At 32.1% G+C, this 5,425-nt stretch overlaps 1 pseudogene; it reads right to left on the bottom strand.

The window, feature by feature from the left end:
• Positions 1–881: 881 nt before the first annotated feature.
• LOC149528687 (aquaporin NIP1-2-like) lies at positions 882–2,523 on the bottom strand (annotated as a pseudogene).
• Between the last annotated feature and the right edge of the window lie 2,902 nt (positions 2,524–5,425).

Consider the following 5,425-nt stretch of genomic DNA (forward strand, 5'->3'; position numbering starts at 1 on the left):
AGCTTGCTCTGTGAAGAAGTGATGCGTAAGTAATGGGAATATTTTTAACCAATTAAGTTATTTCTGAAAGTGTAGGTGAGAGTTGAATTCTATATTATAAGCACAAGGTTCCATTGATATATTTTTGCATGCAAAATGTGGAAAACTAGGGTAGGTAGCCACTTGAACTGTTATAAGGTTGTCACATGTCTATGATGCTCAGCTACATGGATTGAATTTTAAAAATGGATAACATAATACAAGTGAATTAATTTAAAGCTACCACTTATCAAATTGTTCCTACCACATGTACTGTTAATAAATGTCCAAATGTTTGTAAATAAAATTTCTTATTTTTCACAATAGAAAAATAAGAAGACCACCAGAAAATTCAGAACTGAACAATCAGAAAATAAGAATTAAATGACAAAATCTCATTTTAATAATGTATTTTAGAAGAACATAAGATAAAAGGATTTCATATAGTTTCCTATAAATAAATAAATAGGTAAGAGTGTTTTCTGAACCAAGATCCCATTCCCACACATACTATAAAAAACTGAAGTCTAAGTGATTTATAATCTCTTTTTATACAATATGCTTATTTAATAAATTAAAAAAATACAAGATCTAAATTATCATACCACCCTGCATTGTAAAATAACTAAAGAAACCACTATCTATTCTTTCTCTGGTATAGAAATACCCTTATAAAACAAGGCTTCCCAGAGGGCAGCCAAAACAGGTCCAAGAATATGCACCTAGAGCCCTTAAAAATTGAAGGTTAACAGTGCAGGCCCCAACAATCTTGCTGGGTTGGAAACTTTCTTCATTTAGTAGCCACTAAATTTTCAAAAAAGAAATGCAATCCACCCAAAAACATAAGTGGAAACACTTGTTTATTAGTTCAACACATTCCCTGCAAATAAAGCATTAGAAACAGCCGCACCACCCACAGCAATCCCTACTAGTTCACCTGGTTGCAGGATAAACCATCACTCAATTAGCTGCTAATTAGCTACTATTGTGGCAAAAATTCACCTAGTGAGCTATGATATATAGCCTCTCTATTTGGTACATAAAATGATGAATAACTAAAATAATATATAGCCTCTCTATTCTTTAGATAAAATGATGAATAACTAAAATTTAAGTGTATTACTATATAATTTAAAGGTAAGATATAGTTGGTTTTGGTTTCAAAAATTCCTGTGATGTCTAACAATTACTAGTAATGTACCATAAACAAACACCCATAACAATTTTTCTTTTCCTCCTATGTTTCTGTCATAGTCAGAATATGTTACTAAATTATATACAATCAAATGTAATATAGATCTATAGAAGATCTATAGAATTGTAGTAAATTGAATCACTTACTGCTTCAGGGTCTGTTACCGTTGAAAATATAACAATGGTGATTATGAATGTGATAATGAATTCCACAACCAGTGATGCCATTGGATGTCCAGGAAGAGCATTAACAGCAACATTAATGGGCACTTTTGTAATAATTATATCGAGTGCAGCTGCAGCTGTTGTGGCACCCGCAATCTGAGATATAATATAAATAGGCAGCTGTGATAATTTCAAAGACATTAAAAACCATCAATGTTAGCATTTTTAGCGTCATGAAAGAAACATAGTAGGATGTCCTTCAGAATCTAAAAGCTTATATTAGAATATTCTTTTTCCATAGATCAAACCCAATTTGTATTTTCTATGCACTAGATTAGTTTACCTCCTGAAGAGAGTTTTCTCACAGATGAGAGGGCAAGACTAATTGCAGGAGTTATGTGAGAGCCAGAGATATGTCCCACAGTCTAGACTAGTGCTACTATAACCAGTCCAAAAACAGCAGCAACCCCAACTTGACCTAACACTTCATCCCTTGTTTCCACCATGATTCCTCCACAACCAGCAAATATTAGTATAAAAGTTGCCACCAATTCAGCTGCTGCCTATATAGAAAAATCGTATGATTACATTGGGCAATTTAGAAACGAAGGAACAAATGAAAAACCCATACATATATATAAAAAATTATCTGGTTTTATAATATTAATTTTATATTTCTGATTGAGATTGTGTAAATTTTTTGACCATCAATCTATGATCAGACCAAACAAATAATTAGAAAACATAAATTCTAAGATCCTCTTATCTCTGCTTTGTAACAATTTTTTTCATTCTGATAGTTGAATTTATAATATGATCTATAATAGATATTGAAAAGTTTCACATATAATTTAAACTAAAAGTTACAATTAAGACAAAGGGTTGATGAAGGTCAATGGGAACGGGATCCCCTTGAACGTTAATGGACTATATAAAGACAGATAAATACATACACTTACAGATACATCTTTTGCTTATTGGATATACCTTTTCGTAAGCTGTGACCTCTAGAAAGATATTATTAGTTTTAGAAGCCTTCAAATCTTCCACTTCTGGTTTCTTTGTTTGAGAAGAGGGTCCCATATTTGGAGCAACATTCTGGCCAGAGATGATCAGAGGAGGAGAGGTCCTGCTTTGCTTTTTCATGGCCAAAACCTTCCCACTTTTTATTGTAGTAGTGTAGGTGTTTACATGTTATGTAAAGCTCATCTAACTGGAGTTTCAGTACTGTTATAGGTGTTAGGCTTCTCTTGTTGGGCATAACGAGAAGTTAGTAAATTATTAATATTTTTCTCTGCAATGCCTGTATTCTACAATGAAAGAAAATTATTATTTTTTCCCTTTATAAATTTTAGGTATCACATACAAAATTCAAAAAATATTCTCTAAATTAGTGTATACAAAATGGAGAGTACATAATTGGTGTAATAGCATCCATTGCACAGGTAGAATTAGGAGGTCCAAGTTCACAATATGGGCAATTTGATTGTATTTCAAATATTTATGATGTATTTTTTGAGATAAGTGATGCTTGAATATTTATTTTGAGTTGAGAATCTAGAACAAGAATTACAAAAGGTTTTAAAATGCAAAATGTTGAATTGAAGGAAAATTTAATGTTATTTGATGAAATCAAGAAGGAGAACGAAGATTTGGGTAAGAAGGTAAAGATTTTAGAAGAAGATTTGAGATCTTGAAATCAAATTAATTAGTTGATGTTATATGTGGTATGAGTGATCTATGTGATTCGAATACATATGATATAGAGAAAGGTTCTCCTATTCAGTTAGGTAAAGATAAAGATAAAAATACTTTAACAAGTATAGATGTAAATTGTTATGATGATAACAATGGATGTTTTAAAAATAATATCCATTTGAAGATTACATAGAAAGTGAGATTCAAAGCAAACAGATTAGGAAAGCATGTGCAAGGAATGAGCCCATCCAACCCATTTAGGGGCAAAAATATGAAGGCCTAGGATTTGGAAAGAGAGATGGAATTGATGTTGCAAGTATGAAAATTTCAAAGAAATTAGTTGAAAGAGTGCATTTTTCTCACCGCGATAGAGAAGGACATTCTAAGGATAAATGTTGGGATTTTCACAATTGTCAAATTTTTGCATTGAAGAGTCAAAAAAAAAAGACATGTTGGAATAGAGACTATGATGGACAATCTATGAAAATTTGTATGTAGATTGATTATGGATGGATTGATGGATCATGATTGCAAAAGGTCACCAAGATTTTGAAAAGGTTGTACAAACACTAATGTTTGCATGTCAAAAGAGATAGTGATAGATAAAGGTTTAGATGTTTGAGTGAAGTAGTGGATGATTTCTTGTTTCGATTGACAGATGAAAGTGTGATGGAGTCTTCTCTATATTAAAGAAAGGAGGGGAAGATTCAGCCTTGTGATCTCTCATGAAAGAGAAAAATTAATAAAGAGTTATTTAACTTCTATTAGATGCATCATGTTAGTCTATCAGACTACAGTGTTGAAAAGTTTCATTATGAGCTGCGTGAGTCATGTTTGAGTTTATGGAGATTGTATTGCAAGTGTTGGCATCAAGGGAAAGTGTTGAGATTTAAGTGATGGTTGAACTCACAATTCTAGCATTATTTTTATCATTTTTGGTATACCTTCCATGCAGTTCCATCATAATTTTCATCATCATTGGTATTCGTTCCATGCAAGAAATATTTTTGGTATAGATGATGAAGATGTAGAATGAAGCCCTACTTAAGATGTTTCTAGTTTATGAATGGCTAGTTAAGTATTATTGAAACAAAGCATATGAAATACATTAAATCATGCATGATTAATGCATGGAAAATAAAATAGGAAAAAATGATAGTTTTGTGATGTAAATTGGATTGTTACAAGCCCTTTCTATCACCAAGGACTTACCTAGGCTTCTCTTCTAGCCTAATATGGTTCCACCTTTGTCATCCTAACCACTAGAGGATAGCTATCTTATCTTGCACACTTCCCTATCCAACTAAAAAAATATTTTTACAACTTGGATCCCTCATGGAGACATTCCAACTTGTTCTCCAAACACACAATTTCATCAAGCTGGTTCATTCTACCTTCAATTAGGCCTTCTTGAATTAAGCCTCCACACTTTGTTTTTGGACTATAACTCCAAATTTCCTCTGAGAAGGTGGAAAAATAATTACCAATATGAATACGATTTTTAAATTAATTTGATATTTTGTAGGTCTTTGAAACAAAACTTGTCCATACACCACTTTTCTACTTTTATGCCTAAAAATAAGGGTTTTAAGCATTTCATGTCAGCACCTACAAGGGTCTATTGAAATTCATAGAAAATATAATCTTGGGAACCTTTCCTTTCACACATAATTTCCTCATATATCCCTCCTCCTACTCCTATAATTTTTATATTGAACTTCCTATCATATTCAATCTATCAAAAACAACTTGCTAGCATTGTGATTGCCACTTGAAAAATAGCAAAAAGGCTTGTCCAAACATCTCCTTTTCTGTACACATTTTACAAGGAATTCACTTCCAAATTCCTCAAGGCTGTGATGATTCTACAGTGAAGGTTCATGGGGGCTCTATTTTTCACAAAATAGTCAAAATAAGAATGATAAACTGTCTATTTACAAAAGATTTTCTAGCTATAAACAATTGAACTCCTATCCACTTTCAATCTAAACAAAAATGTATTTCAAGAACATGAACTATAAGGATCCAACAAAAACAACAATTTTTCAATCCACTAATGTATTCGTGTAATCCAAAAATACAAAATTGTTAGTTCTTGAACAACACATTTGTGGCTTTCAGTTTCATCATTCACTTCCTACAACATCTAACCGTTGGAGTGGGTCTTGTTCATGTTTTTATAAGAGGTTTTACACAACTATCTTAACTATCAACTCCATCCTCACAATATGCAACTTTCTTGTCACAATGTTGTCATTCAACTTTGCAAAGCTACTAACACATTTTCCATTTCCTAGAAAATTGACATTGGACACTTGGAAATTTCCAAAAAGTCATATTATGGTCGCTT

The sequence above is a fragment of the Cupressus sempervirens genome, chromosome 11 (genome assembly GCF_028749045.1).
Source record: "Cupressus sempervirens isolate cs-2001-9-10 chromosome 11, ASM2874904v1, whole genome shotgun sequence".
Taxonomy (NCBI): domain Eukaryota; kingdom Viridiplantae; phylum Streptophyta; class Pinopsida; order Cupressales; family Cupressaceae; genus Cupressus; species Cupressus sempervirens.